Source organism: Nipponia nippon, unplaced genomic scaffold, assembly GCF_047370975.1.
Source record: "Nipponia nippon isolate SJK-2023a ecotype South Korea unplaced genomic scaffold, ASM4737097v1 scaffold_33, whole genome shotgun sequence".
NCBI classification, from domain to species: Eukaryota; Metazoa; Chordata; class Aves; order Pelecaniformes; family Threskiornithidae; genus Nipponia; species Nipponia nippon.
Genome location: NW_028262351.1, coordinates 4,375,954 through 4,392,036, shown reverse-complemented (window position 1 = coordinate 4,392,036; position 16,083 = coordinate 4,375,954). Strand labels below are relative to the sequence as shown.

Sequence of the window (16,083 nt, the reverse complement as noted above, 5' to 3'; positions counted from 1 at the left end):
CCAGGTCCTTTTACGCCAGGCAGCTCTCCAGCCACTCTTCCCCAAGCCTGTAGCATTGCCTGGGGTTGTTGTGACCCAAGTGCAGGATCCGGCACTGAGCCTTGTTGAACCTCATACAGTTGGCCTCAGCCCAACGATCCAGCCTGTCCAGATCCCTCTGTAGGGCCTTCCTACCCTCCAGCAGACCAACACTCCCACCCAGCTTGGTGTCATCTGCAAACTTACTGAGGGTGCAACTCAATCCCCTCATCCAGATCATTGATAAAGATATTGAACAGAACTGGCCCCACTACTGAGCCCTGGGGAACACCACTTGTGACCGGCTGCCAACTGGATTTAACTCCATTCACCACAACTCTTTGGGCCTGGCCATCCAGCCAGTTTTTTACCCAGCAAAGGGTACGCCCGTCCAAGCCATGAGCAGCCAGTTTCTCCAGGGGAATGCTGTGGGAAACGGTGTCAAAGGCCTTACTAAAGTCCAGGTAGACAACATCCACAGCCTTTCCCTCATCCACTAAGCGGGTCACCTTGTCATAGAAGGAGATCAGGTTAGTCAAGCAGGACCTGCCTTTCACAAACCCATGCTGACTGGGTCCGATCCCCTGGCTGTCCCGTACGTGCTGTGTGATGGTGCTCAGGATGATCTGCTCCATAACCTTCTCTAGAACTAAGGTGAGGCTGACAGGCCTGTAGTTTCCCAGATCCTCCTTCCAGCCCTTCTTGTAGAGGGGCATCACAGTTGCTAACCTCCAGTCGACTGAGACCTCCCAGGTTGGCCAGGACTGCTGATAGATGAGGGAAAGTGGCTTGGTCAGCACTTCCACCAGCTCCTTCAGTACCCTTGGGTGGATCCCATCCAGCCCCATAGACTTGTGTGTGTCTACATGGTGTAGCAGGTCGCTATCCATTTCCCCTTGGATTATGGGGGCTTCATTCTGCTCCCTGTCCCTGTCTTCCAGCTCAGGGGGCTGGGTACCCTGAGAACAACTGGTCTGACTATTAAAGACTGAGGCAAAGTCAGCATTAAGTACCTCAGCCTTTTCCTCACCCTTTGTCACTATGTTTCCCCCCGCATCCAATAAAGGATGGAGATTCTCCTTAGCCCTCCTTTTGTTGCTAATGTATTTGTAGAAACATTTTTTATTGTCTTTTACGGCAGTAGCCAGTTTATGTTCCAGCTGGGCTTTGGCTCTTTTAATTTTCTCCCTGCATGGCCTCACGACATCCTTGTAGTCCTCCTGAGTTGCCTGCCCCTTCTTCCAAAGGTCATAAACTCTCCTTTTATTCCTGAGTTCCTGCCAAAGCTCTCTGTTCAGCCAGGACAGTCTTCTTTCGTGCCAGCTCGTCTTTCGGCACATGCGGAAAGACTGCTCCTGCACCTTTAAGATTTCCTTCTTGAAGAATGTCCAGCCTTCCTGGACTCCCTTGCCCTTCAGGACTGCCTCCCAAGGGACTCTCTCAACCAGGCCCCTAAACAGGCCAAAGTCTGCCCTCCGGAAGTCCAAGGCAGCAGTTCTGCTAACTCCCCTCCTTACTTCTCTGAGAATCGAAAACTCTATCATTTCATGATCGCTGTGCCCAAGATGGCCTCCAGCCATCACATCACCCACCAGGCCTTCTCTGTTTGCAAACAACAAGTCCAGCGGGGCGCCTTCCCTAGTTGGCTCCCTCACCAGCTGTGTCAGGAAGTTATCGTCTTCCACACACTCCAGGAACCTCCTAGACTGTTTCCTCTCTGCTGTGTTGTATTTCTAGCAGGTATCTGGTAAGTTGAAGTCCCCCTCAAGAACAAGGGTTAGCGATCGTGAGACTTCTCCCAGCTGCTTAGAGAGTATTTCATCTGCCTCTTCATCCTGCTTGGGTGGTCTATAACAGACTCCCACCATGATATCTGCCTTGTTGGCCTTCCCCCTCATTCTTACCCATAAACACTCAACCCTGTCATCACCATTGTCAAGCTCTAGACAGTCAAAACAGTCCCTAACATACAGGGCTACCCCACTGCCTCTCCTTCCTTGCCTATCCCTTCTGAAGAGTTTATAGCCATCCATTGCAACACTCCATGTTTCCATGATTGCAACTATGTAATAGTTTTCCAGCTGCACAATGGCTTCCAGCTCCTCCTGTTTGTTGCCCATGCCGTGTTCATTGGCGTAGATGCACTTCAGTTGGGCTATTGATCCTGCCACCTTTTTTGAGGGAGAAGCCCTAATTCCCTATGTGACCATCCTCAGGTGCTTCCGTGGTTTCTAACACATCAATAACCCTTGCATCTTTGCTGCCACATGGATCTCCGTCCCCTCCCTCCACTGAGACAGCAGACCAAAGGACCTTGCTAGCACACCATCCCTCAAACATTGGTGTTCTGCTTATCTCTAGCAAGCCTGGTTTTCTCCCTTTCCCCCTTCACATCTAGTTTAAAGTTCTTTCAATGAGCCTGCTAACTCCTGTGCAAAGATCCTTTTCCCCCTTTGAGACAGGTGTACCCCGTCTGTCACCAGCAGACCTGGTGACGTGTAAACTGACCCATGATCAAAAACCCCAAAATTCTGCCGGTGACACCAGGCTCGGAGCCAGGTATTGATCTGCTGGCTCTTCCTGTTTCTTCCCTCATCATTCCCTGCAACTGGAAGGATAGAGGAGAGCACTACTTGTGCTCCTGATCCCTTAACCAGTCGTCCCAAGACCCTGAAGTCTCTCTTGATTGCCCTTGGACTTCTAGTTGCAACTTCATTGCTGCCTACCTGAATAACCAATAATGAATAATAATCCGAGGGCCTTACCAGGGTAGGAAGCTTTCTCTTCACATCTTTAACCTGGGCCCCAGGGAGGCAGCAGATTTCCCTAAGAAGTGGGTCCGGTCTGCATATTGGGCCTTCTGTTCCCCTCAGGAGAGAGTCTCCTATGACAATGACCCATCTTTTTTTCTTTATGGAAGCGGTTTTGATGCAGGGCGTAGGCTGACTTAACCTTGGTGACACCTCCGAGCTGGATGTACCATCGTCCCCTTACTTTATGTAAGGAGAGTAAGGTTTTAAAAAAGAGAAAGGCAGTATCAGTGAAAAGCTTTTTTATATCTTCTAAGGTATCCATTGTGAACAAATGGCATGTACATTGCCTGGTAAGTTGGCTGTATGTACATTTGCCTGAACTTAAATAAGCAGAACGCTCCCTAAGTCCTGTGTTTTTCTCCTTAACTGCCTGTAGAATATAAGGGGGAGATGATATCTCTCCCCAGTGTTGAGTGCCTCTGGATAATTTGAGGTGAAGGGCAGTCAGTTCCAAGGCCCCTACAAGGTTGGAAGATGTTCCTGATACAAAAGGGCAAACTGTGCCTGTGGGAAGAATCGGAGGGAAATAAATGGTATTTCCATGCTTGCTGTGTGGGTTTTTCCTGAAGATGGGAGTGCCAGAACTTGTAATTGTAAGCTTTGTAGACTGAAGACTTTCCTTGTATTGTGTCAGGCAGAACATAGCTTTGAAAAGCAGTATTCTGGAGCATTACCATAATGTATTTAGGGCCCCAAAATACAATATACCTATTATATTTAGACCTGTTTCAACTTTCCATGCTTTTAAAGCAGTGGATCTCCAGCCATACTGTCTCCACAGAGTATCTTGAGCTCTCAAGAACAGCTGTGTGGAAACTGCTATGCTACATTGTAGAACATGTCAGTAAGATGGTAAAGGCCATTTTGAGGCATGATGTCATCTGCTTTCAGTGCTCCTCTTTTTGTTCTCTTCTGAATACCTCCCCTCCACCCCTTTTAACTGTCAGACTTAAAAGTCCTTTCATCTCCTAGGATCCCAGCAGAAATTCTAATCAGAATGCAGAGCACTTTCAACCAGATCAAAGACCTGTAGTTTGCCTTACTTTGTCCTGTCTCACTCAGATGTCTTCTCACATCAGGGTGGTTTTTGGATGATAGAAACATTAGCATAATGGAGAGAGGTTTTGTGGTGAGGTAACTGCTGATTCTGTGTGTAGATTTTATGCCAATAAAGATTTTCAATGTGTTTGAATGCTATTGTGAAAGTTTTATGTTGAGATTCCTCGGGAAGTTTTTTTAATTGCATTAAACCCCTGACCACAGTGTAGAAAAAAGTATACACACTGTCTGTAAAATGTAAATGTTTGTGTGTGGATGTGCTCTCCAAATTCTTGCACAATCTACCTGGAATTTTTCATTGCCTTTCCTTCATTGCTAATTGTTTGTTGGAAATTGAGTTATTTCTGCAGATTTCAGTATTTATTGCCTGGGGTCAGTATTTGATTGTAATCACAAAATGGTACAATATCAAACTATTAGAAGTTCTTCTTAGATATGCTGTTATATCTTTCATGGCAGCAAGTTACATTTTTGAAGCCTGATTTCAGCCATTAAATCATTTTGGGACTATTGAGAAGTGAGCCTGTGTGAACCTCATGAGGTACAAGGTCCTGCACCTGGGTCAGGGCAATCCCCAGTATCGATACAGGCTGGGGGATGAAGGGATTGAGTGCAGCCCTGAGGAGAAGGACTTGGGGGTACTGGTAGATGAAAAGCTGGACATGAGCCAGCAATGTGCACTTGCAGCCCAGAAAGCCAACCGTATCTTGGGCTGCATCAAAAGAAGCGTGGCCAGCAGGTCAAGGGAGGTTATTCTGCCCCTCTCCTCTGCTCTGGTGAGACCCCACCTGGAGTACTGCGTCCAGCTCTGGGGTCCTCAGCACAGGAAGGACATGGACCTGTTGGAGCAGGTCCAGAGGAGGGCCACAAAAATGATCAGAGGGCTGGACCACCTCTGCTATGAGGAAAGGCTGAAAGAGCTGGGGTTGTTCAGCCTGGAGAAGAGAAGGCTGCGGGGAGTCCTTCTTGCAGCCTTTCGATACTTAAAGGGGGCCTACAAGAAAGCTGGGGATAGTCTTTTTAGCAAGGCCTGCTGCAACAGGACAAGGGGCAATGGTTTTAAACTAAAAGAGGGTAGATTCAGACTAAACACAATGAAAAAAATTTTCATGATGAGGTTGGTGAAACACTGGCACAGGTTGCCCAGAGAGGTGGCAGATGCCCCATCCTTGGAAACATTCAAGGTCAGGTTGGACGGGGCTCTGAGCAACCTGATCTAGTTGAAGATGTCCCTGCCCATTGCAGGGGGGATGGACTAGATGACCTTTAAAGGTTCCTTCCATCCCAAAGCATTCTATGATTCTATAGCGGTCTCCATATATATGAAATAATGCTTATTCCTTGCAATGCCAGTGTGTCAGTAGTTAGTCCAACATCACATGCAAAATAAGTTTCACCTGCACTGTATATCTGCATGTCTGTTTTTCAGGTGCAGAAGTTGCAGGTTTTGATATTTTCATGCCAATCAAGCAGTTTAACATTGTCTGAAAACGTTCAGTTACTCTAAAGTATTGCTTATAATAAATGATCACAACGGACCAAAAAAAATTTTGACTCCTAAAATATACTATGCATGTCTTTCATTCCAACTAATAAGATGATACCTTGTTTCTGTATATACATCTCCAAGATGTAATGAATGCCATTAACCTGTTCCAGCACAAATAGAAAAAGGAGAAGAAACATAGACACAATACTACAAGATGTTTAATTCTTCCTTTGAGGTGTTTTCATTGTCCTAAGGCTGTAGCTGACATAGACTTCATTAGTTCATCAGGTCTTGGCTTTTGCTCCCTCCACAGAAATATGTGGGTGAAAAAATAGATATATAGAAATAAATGAGTCAGAAATATCTGCCTATTATTCAAGTTATGTTTTGAAATTATATTGAGAAGTGGTGGAAGCGTCTGAGGGAAAAATACACTTTGTAGCCAGAATGATATGTTTTACCAGTCTGGACACCAGCCTCAGCTGAGCAATCAAAAATAACTTCATTTGCAAAAGATCTGAGCTGCTCTTTGGCAGGATGGGAGACACAAGGAAGGGAAGCACCAGAGAGGTTTACCTCATTAGAATGTTCAAGTGATTTGCAAGCGTGATATCCTACAGAAAGTGAAAATTTTCCACTGAGCAAAACTACGAACCACATGTGCTCTGGGAAAGGAATTTGGGAGGGAGCTAAAAGATATAAGAATAATTGTTTAATTAACGAACCGTGGAAAATCAACGACTATACCCTTGAAGAATTGCTACTGGACTGATAAAAGGGACCATCTTGGCACCAAAGAGTGGATGGTGGCCAGAGAAGCATGAAGTCTGATAAACCTGCAGTAACTGGGTGAAAGGTAAATGTGGCGAGGGGAGATGGTAACCACTGACTCAATTCAGGACCAAAAAGACTTGCCCCCACACACACCTGAAAGGAGCATGCGTGCTAATTTGCATAGCAAGTGAGGCTAATTTTAATATAGTAAACCAATAGTGTATGAAATGTTAATCACTAACCAATAAGTGTAAAATTAGGTGGGATTATACTAATCATGTAATAAAATAAATATGCTGTAGTTTTGTACGAAGGTGTGTTAGTTTTGTGGATTTACCACCTAGCACCCATCTCTGCGCAGACATGAAATAAAATACCACTGCTCTGTGTGTTAATTGGCGTCTGCGCGCCAGGCGAATGATCCTGCTTTTGGGACAACAAGCGAATGACAGAAATACCTGTTTTTAATGCCATTGCATTATGGTGGCCAGTGTGTGATGCTGCTTCATGGGAAGAACTGTTGGTCACTATCCAAGCCAGTGCTGTCAGGTGTAAGGGTTCTGGTCTTACAGACTCCACTGCTCTTCTGGCTCCAGCATTCACTCATTCCTGCACAGAGGGGCACACATGCTTACTCTCCCCATCATCTTTCATGGTTTGTCTGCTGTCATTGTCTGTCCATGGTTTGTCAGTCTGAGCTATAGGAATCTTTGGAGAAAATAACTAGCAACTACTCTTCAGAACCCAGAGCCAAAATTTCAGCAAGTCTAATCCTGTAACCATCTCTCATTTCAAGTAGGTGTATTCAGTCAGTGGAACTGCTCTGTCAAGTGGGGGAGAACCATCAATAAAAATATAACACTGAAAAGCATTCAGAAGGATCTCTTCCTGTAACACAGATCTTTTCAGTCATCTGCTTTTTATAGTTCATCTGTCCTTTTGTATAAGCTTTCCTTTAAGCTTGGCAGAAACTGGACAAGAATTTTCTGGGCACTGCATATAAAAGCAGAAAAAGCTGGAAGACTTTCCTTCAACACTAATCTTTTTTTCATGTTGGCAACACTAAAGGGATAAGCATTTGGATTTTTAAAACCTTTCATGTTTAAAACAAGGGGAAAAGAAAGATTCTTCTACAAACAGAACACATGTATCAACCTTAGGGGGTATCCTGGTTTCAGCTGGGACAGAGTTAATTTTCTTCCTAGTAGCTGGTAAAGTGCTGTGGTTTGGATTTAGGATGAGGATAACGTTGATAACACACTGATGTTTTGGTTGTTGCTGAGCAGAGTTTACACTAGTCAAGTGTAGCGTTCGTTACATACCAAGGTTATACCGGCAGGTCTCCAGCAGACCCGAGCTGGAGAAGGAACAATCAGCACGCACAGTGTGAGTGTTCAACTCCCACGTTTATTGCGCAGTAGTTTACCTTTATGCTCCCAGCAGTAGGCGTGTCATGTTATAAGGGGCGGAGACAAGGGAGGGTCGACCCTTAACTCCTTCCGTACAGCGCGTGATCTTCCGGTCGCCAGCCCTTATCTTACACCAGTCAAGGACTTTTCAGCTTCTCGCGCTCTGCCAGGTGCATAAGAAGCTGGGAGGGAGCACAGCCAGGACAGCTGACCCAGACTGGCCAAAGGGCTATTCCATACCATATGACGTCGTGCTCAGTATATAAGCTGGGGGAAGAAGAAGGAAGGGGGGGACGTTCGGAGCGATGGTGTTTGTCTTCCCAAGTAACCGTTATGCATGATGGAGCCCTGCTTTCCTGAGGATGGCTGAACACCTGCCTGCCGATGGGAAGTAGTGAATGAATTCCTTGTTTTGCTTTGTTTGTGCGTGCGGCTTTTGCTTTACCTATTAAACTGTCTTTATCTCAACCCACGAGTTTTCTCCCTTTTACCCTTCCGATTCTCTCCCCCATCCCATTGTTGGGGGAGTGAGCGAGCGGCTGCGTGGTGCTTAGTTGCTGGCTGGGTTTAAACCGTGACAGGGGGGAAAAAAACCCACAATATTTCTGGAGTAGATAGAAAGATAAAGCCAGACATTCAGAAATGGAAAGAACTGACTCAGTCTGCACCCTGTCTAGATGCATTTTTCATTTAGTATTGGGAGAAAGGCTTTCATTACCATTCTTGCAAAAAAAAGAATATTAGCAGAATTTTTGTATCTTTCAACCAGCATCTTTCTCGCCAACAGCTCAAAGCATTCTATATAGTAGATAGTATTGGAAATAGACTGAAGTACAATGTGAGTGGTAAGTATTTAGGACCAGATCTCAACAGAATGTTGTACTTCTTATATGTTGAAGGACAAAAGGCAGTTTTGTCTCAGGATTTGACTCATACTCACCTTAAAGTTAAATTTTGCTATATCCAGTGGCATTCTGAAGGTTGTTTCATAAGTTCCTGCACCAGCAAAAAGCCCGGCTGGAGACAGATCATGCATTATATTTTAGAAATATTGAAAGTCTAGACAGAGGTTAAGTTGCAGCCAAAAATGTAAAGAGTGAGCAGTTCATATGAATACAAATGAGCAGGATAGAGTAAAGCTTTTTATAAGTTTTAGAATTTAAAACACAAACATATGCAGATATTTTTATTCATTTTCTAGCTTTGATGACTAATAATTGTAAAGATACACTTGTGAATTAACCCCATTCAGCTTCCCCAGAAAGGAACTTCAGGTTCCACTATGGCCCCTGAGCAGTAATGGCAGTCAGCCAGGTGGCAGCTCCAAACCCATGTAAACAGAAGAAAAAAGCATATAAAGTTATCGTTTCGTTGAGTTCTCTCTGTTATAGCTTTCCTAAGTAGTGTGAACCAGTACAGCAATCTTTTCCCATTAAGTAATGTTGAAGATTGCAACTACTAGAAAAAAAACTGATTTTTTTTTTATTAGGCTTACGACCATACCCAGAGCTACCATGATCCCTTCATTTGGGAACTGCTAACTTTGTGGTTATTGTATCCGTCAACCTGAATCATTCCTTTATGGTGCAAGTATTTATTCCTTTTTGAATCAAAATAAACACAGCAGAAAAAATAATGATGAACTACATCTTTAAGGAATAATCTTGACATGCTGTAGACCATAGCTGTTTTACTACAGATAGGTTGATTATAATTAGAATTATTTGAATCGTTGAATTTGATCTCAGTTTAAATCAACAAGCAAGAAGCCTTAATTCAAATAAAATAATATTGTTTCATGTTTATAATTTTATTTATCTTTCTAAAGAAAGCCTTATTGTTGTTTTCTGGTAACCCTTTAAGCCATTTTGATTTTCTTTGGAATGATTATATGGAATTTGGAACCATTTTTTTGCTGACCAAGAAAACCATCATGTATGTACTTATAAGGTTAACAGGTATTTATTTACAGGTTTAATTTATATATTTGATTATCTTTTAAAAAAGAGAGAAGTGTTTGCCAGAGTACTATTTTTCACTGATGTACACAACTCTCTTGAGAAAGAAACTTGAATGAAAGTATTACTTTTCTGCAAATGTACACATTTTAATGATTTATGTAAATGTTAATTATATTAGATACAATATAGAAAGCATTTATCAGAACATGTTTTGCATTTAAAACTTATCAACTACAGGAAATCTTGTTTGCATTTGGTGAAATTAACAGATTCTCTATTTCAGGATTTTAGTATTTGTAGGTGCCAGTTTTTATTCCTCTTTTATTTAGAAGAGGTAAGCATGCATTCCTGCTGTTTTCAGTCACAAGTTACTCATTATTGAGCTGAACTAAACATAGCATAGGAGAATAAGGAATATATTATCATTGCAGCTGTAGAAGGGGCAACAGTCATTAAAAATTCTGGTTTCAGTTGCTTAGCTAGTAACTTTCTCTAGTCTATGGTATCCTGCTGGTAAAACTATCTGTAAAATACATGTTTCTCGAGGAAAGAAGATATTTAATACAAGCTGTTGAATTCAATTTTTTTGGTGAGCAATTTATTTCAAACAAATTCTGTTATTTTTTTATTAGCTTTAACTTACTGAGTCACACTACTCTAGCACAGGATTATGATGTGGGCAAAAGTGAAGTTAGCCATTGAAATGAAAAGGTTAGGCTACTTTAACTTTATCTTCATACATCATGTATAAAATAACAAAATAGGTTAAAATGAGAGAGGATTTATCCTTTAATAAAATATATTTTTGTGCCATTGCAACCAGTGTGTACTCAAAATGCTGAACAGTTTAAATGTCACAAGTTCAAAACAAAGAAATAAGTACAAAGTCAAAAGGTTTCCAGATCAGGCAGAAAATTTGCTGGGAATGTCAGTGGTTGTGAATAATTTACTGTATTCAGTAATAAAAGAGAGAGTGGAGGCAATTTATGAGATAAGTTATGGTGTTGATTCATTGCCATTAGCGATGGTTTTCTATGGGGTGAATCAGGGTGTTCATGGCTTTGGTAGAATATACAAGAAACTGTGGATGAGCTTCTCATAAGATGAGAACAAGTATTTTATTGAAAATGGATTTTTAAGAACAGGATGAATATTTAGAGCTTGGACATGTTTTTTTGACTCTGTCAATTTTATTCTGGAAAAATTTAAGTTAGGAGCTGGAAATGAAAGATACGCAGAAAGTAATGTTGGCTCTCTAATGTCCTGATGTTGGGTATAGGAGTTGCGTAGCCTGCCGCAGCTGTTAAGTTGAAAATACATGTTGGGTTGAGTGTACATGTGTGAGAAGGACAAAGTCACTAGAATCTTTTTTCCTGTGTTACCTCAGTCAACATATGAAATATAAGGCTCACGTGCACTTTTCAGTGAGAACTTCCCTTCTTTTTCTGTATACGAGGAAAAACCCATATGATCTTAATTTTAAATTTTAAGATTTGTTGGTAACGGCGAAGACATTCGGTTTAGTAATGAGATCCAATAGAGTATCTGTTGTGTTGTGCTCTGAGAATTTCTGTGGTTTTGATGTATGTTGCTGCATAGTATGTAGTAACAGATAGCAGATGTGATGCAGGTTCTAGAAGGTGAAAGCTTTTGGAAATGGAAAGAACATTAAGATGACCTTGATAAGGGATGAAATAATGCACTACAGGTATAGATCTGCTCTTCTTTTGCTCTGTTATACACTATTATAGACAAAATGGTTATAACAAAATCAAAATTAATGTGACGGGGAGGAGAGAGACCCACTTTAGCCTACATCTTTCTTTAGCATACAAATTATTGGGAATGTTCATTTTCAATAGCTGGCTGTTTTTATTTACAGAAATGGTTGTTTATGGTTTTGTAGGACTGAAAATGTTTGGTCAACAATCAGTTATTAAGATATTTCGAAAATTATCTGATTATATCCATCAGGCCATAGATTTCTTTTTGGTCCCAGTAGTAAAGAAATTTGAAAAGCAACTTATGTTGCTTCATTACGATGGTTCATTTTTTCTGAATACTTTTATAGAATCATAGAATCGTTTGGGTTGGAAGGGACCTTTAAAGGTCATCTAGTCCAACCCTCCTGCAATGGACAGGGACATCTTCAACTAGATCAGGTTGCTCAGAGCCCCATCCAGCCTGTCCTTGAATGTTTCCAAGGATGGGGCATCTACCACCTCTCTGGAGAACCCGTTCCAGTGTTTCACTACACTCACTGTAAAAAATTTCTTCCTTATCTCTAGTCTGAATCTACCCTCTTTTAGTTTAAAACCATTACCCCTTGTCCTATCGCTATTGGCCCTGCTAAAGAGTCTGTCCCCATCTTTCTTGTAGGCCCCCTTTAAGTATTGAAAGGCTGCAAGAAGGTCTCCCTGCAGCCTTCTCTTCTCCAGGCTGAACAACCCCAGCTCTTTCAGCCTTTCCTCATAGGAGAGGTGTTCCAGCCCTCTGATCATTTTTGTGGCCCTCCTCTGGACCTGCTCCAACAGGTCCATGTCCTTCCTGTGCTGAGGACCTCAGAGCTGGACGCAGTACTCCAGGTGGGGTCTCACCAGAGCAGAGGAGAGGGGCAGAATCACCTCCCTTGACCTGCTGGCCATGCTTCTTTTGATGCAGCCCAGGATACGGTTGGCTTTCTGGGCTGCAAGTGCACATTGCCAGCTCATGTCCAGCTTTTCATCTACCATACCCCCAAGTCCTTCTCCTCAGGGCTGCACTCAATCCCTTCATCCCCCAGCCTGTATTGATACCGGGGGTTGCTTCGACCCAGGTGCAGGGCCTTGCACTTGTCCTTGTTGAACCTCATGAGGTTCACACAGGCCCATTTCTCCAGCTTGTCCAGGTCCCTCTGGATGACATCCCATCCCTCAGATGTGTCGACTGCACCACTCAGCTTGGTGTCATCTGCAAACTTGCTGAGGGTGCACTCGATCCCACTATGTCATTGATGAAGATATTGAACAGCACTGGCCCCAGAATGGACCCCTGAGGGACACCACTCATCACTGTTCTCCATCTGGACATCGAGCTGTTGACCACTACCCTCTGGATGTGACCATCCAGCCAATTCCTTATCCACCAAACAGTCCACCCGTCAAATCCATATCCTTCCAATTTAGAGAGAAGGATATTGTGGGGGACTGTGTCAAAGGCCTTACAGAAGTCCAGATAGATGACATGCGTAGCTCTTCCCTTGTCCACTGATGCAGTCACTCCATCACAGAAGGCCACTAGGTTGGTCAGGCAGGACTTGCCCTTGGTGAAGCCGTGCTGGCTGTCTCGAATCACCTCCCTGTCCTCCATGTGCCTTAGCATAGCTCCTAGGAGGATCTGTTCCATGATCTTCCCAGGCACAGAGGTGAGGCTGCCAGGTCGGTAGTTCCCAGGGTCCTCCTTTTTACCCTTTTTAAAAATGGGTGCAATGCTTCCCTTTTTCCAGTCCCCAGGGACTTCACCTGACTGCCGACACTCATGGAGAGTTATTTTATGAATGAATAAAAGCATACACATACAAAAGCATAAACATCCATTTAATTTAATTTCATTTTATTCAGAAATGTCCAAAAGCATTGAAGTGCAGAACAGAAATGAAAATAAACGGGTACATTTATCCAACTTGTATGGCTACTTATTTCTATAGCATATATATTCCTGCCTGTGAAAAAGTGTTCTACTCCCTAAGGGGAGAAGAAGCTTGTGTTGCAAACAGACCTACAAAACAATGCTTTGCTGTAATTGAGTAGAGGTACTGATAAGCAAAGATCATAGCTTAACATTTTCCGGAGGTGATTTCTGAGGTTATTACTCTCTCTTTTCCAGAAATAGGAAATTAAGGTGCAAACTTCTGAATGTAAGATGCCCAGTAGCAAAGTGAAAAAACAGTGAATTCAGGGTGCCTACTTTTTTTTGATGTTTTAGTGCTACTTTAATAGTGAGCTATTTTTAAAGCTGAGTGCTCCAGATAACATACCTATACTGTCTGCTGGAATGAGGTTAGTTGCATTTTTCAGTGCTTCTCTGTACCAAGCACTCTAGTCACTCTGCTCAGCTACCTGTGACTGTGCCTTCTGGCAGAGTCCTGGTTACCTCTTTTTCTATTTCTGTCCTTTACTTGGTAAATCTTTGGTTCCCAGGCAGAATAATCTCTTACTCCTTTGGAGGGGTGGGGGAGGAGAGAGGGACGACGGGACGGGACAGGATTGTAGTCAGTACCCTGGAACTGACAGAAGTGGTTTAATGAGGAACTTCTAATTAGGAAGAAGAAACAAAAGACTGATAAAGAGGAGTCTTTCGGTCATGGGGCTGAGAAGTTGCCACACAAGGATTAAGTCAGCGGATTGTTGGAGACACCTGGCCTGAGAGAAGAAACAGGAGGACACCATAAAACAGTCAAGCAAGGAAATACCAAGATAAGCACGAGAAAACAAGGTCGCTGATAAAGCCGAAGTGAGAATCACTTGTACCATGAGTGAACTATCCTAATTAACATAGTAAAAACCACACCTCCAGTAATAAAGCCCCCGGCCCAAGCAAAGACCCTTACCCACTGAGCATGGGCTGTAAATTTAAAACACACTGTACCTTTAAGTGGAGACGAGGCTTGCGAGAACCAATAGAAGCAAGGCTGAATAAGTGGAATTGCAAAAACACTGATAACAGCTATTCAGAATGTATAAAATGTCACTGCATGTTAACCAAGGGGTGCTAGCTCTGTGGAGTTACCACCTAGCACCCATCTCTGCGCAGACAGGAAATAAATCTCGACTCTGTGTGTTATTCGGCTTTCTGCACACCGGGTAAAAGAACCCTGCTTTTGGGACAACAGTTTTGGCGACCCAGATGGGACGGCCGTGAAGCCTTGCCCGGATCGACTTGCCGGCTGCCGGTAGGGAGAAGCCGCTCTTCGGATTCCAGCGCGCACCGACCTGTTCGTTTGGGGACTCCGCGAGTGCTCTCCCCGTCTGGAGCGGGTAAGAGACTCAAAGGTGCAACGCGTGAATTAGAGACATTGCAAGGGGGGTATAAGACAGTGTTGCTGATGATCTGAAACCTGAAATAAACAAGCAATGTCTCTCCTGAGTGTGTGATTATTGGCCTATTGCACAGCGGGAAAGAATCTGCTTTTTGGACAACAGGATGGGGCAGGAGGAGCTTAGATAGAAGCCCAAGCCCCTCCTATCAGCTGATGATATCTCCTCATCATCATACCCCTTACCTATTTGCTAAAATCCTGGCGTGCCCCCTGTCCCTGAAGGAGAATGTCCCGAGGCTTTTCAGCTGCCTCACTGTCTCTCCCCTTTGCTATGCCAGTTCGAAAGCCTGAGGGGCTCTGTTAAATGTCAGGTTGGTCATTTCAGGAATAATGCTGCGGCGGCTGTCTTCTCAGCAGTTGGTTTCCATCTTCACCACCCTGACATATTTTGTGGGACACTGGACTGCACATCCTTGAAATGTGCTGGAGTTGTAGCCCTTGCCTCCCAGCTTTAGTCTAATTAATGATCCGTGTGCATGTGTGGTGTGCAAGGTTCTCAGCGGATTGAGGCAGGTCCCTGGTAGCTGGGGGAACCAGGCATTGTCTCTTTGAATCAGGTGAGGATTTGGCCCAGAATCTAGTTCAGGGAGCATTTGAACAGACAACAATGAATGTTTTTTGGGGTTTGTTGTTAAAATTGGAAAGGGGTATACAAGAGAGCAGCTGGTAGAAACTCCTGTTTTCTCAGCTGTAAATTTAGACACAATAAACACATTCCTTGTTGTTTCTCTTGCTGAAAAATTAACAGGGATTTTGATTCTTTCCCCCCTCCTTTCACTGTAGAGCTTGTCAAGATGAAAGCACATGGATTTTGGCTTTGCGAGCAGGTTTGCACCTTTATGAGTAATATCTTTTTTCCAAGAATTGGTGTGGATATAAAGCTGGCTTTACTGTCTAAAAAGTCAACTTTGTGATCATCCTCTTTAAATTGTCATTTATTTAATTCTGATTTCTCCTCTTTTACTTCTGTTTTCATTTAACGATGGAGAAAAAAATACTCCTTTCTTCAGTCTAATCAGCCACTTTCTACTTAGTTCCATTAGGGAGTGAACAGAGCAGGGCTAAATTCAGCCACAAGCAAAATAGATGGCCTCTGGCAGCAGGCAGCTGGGAGTAAAATGGACAAACCCCCCCTTTGCCTACATTGCCTGTGCCAAAGCTCTGGAGAACCAGACTGGCTGCTGGTGCTTCTAACTGAGGGGGTGGACAGGGTATAGCGGCTACTGTGAGAGCATGACAGAGGAGCCTTTGCAGCAGGAGCAGTAAACTCTCAGCTTTTTCTGCAAAGGGGTTCCTTTGTCTTCCATTGAAGTTACTATCCTGCAGTGATCACCCCTTTTCTCAGAGTTTCCCTTGTCCAGGTTAAATCGTAAAGAAGCAAGTTCATCTTATGTAAGATAGTGTTGTTTTGCTTTGAAAATCATGATTCTTTGGAGGAATAAAATAAAAAAAAACCACAACAAAAAACCCCCCAAAAACAACA

General features: G+C 43.3%; 1 long non-coding RNA gene across 1 annotated transcript; it reads left to right on the top strand.

Annotated features, from left to right (window-relative positions):
• Positions 1-6,759: 6,759 nt before the first annotated feature.
• Positions 6,760-14,644, top strand: LOC148054203 (uncharacterized). The gene is made up of 2 exons (XR_015707575.1): positions 6,760-7,985; positions 13,824-14,644. It is a non-coding gene; the product is annotated as an uncharacterized LOC148054203 (long non-coding RNA).
• The last annotated feature ends 1,439 nt before the right edge of the window (positions 14,645-16,083 follow it).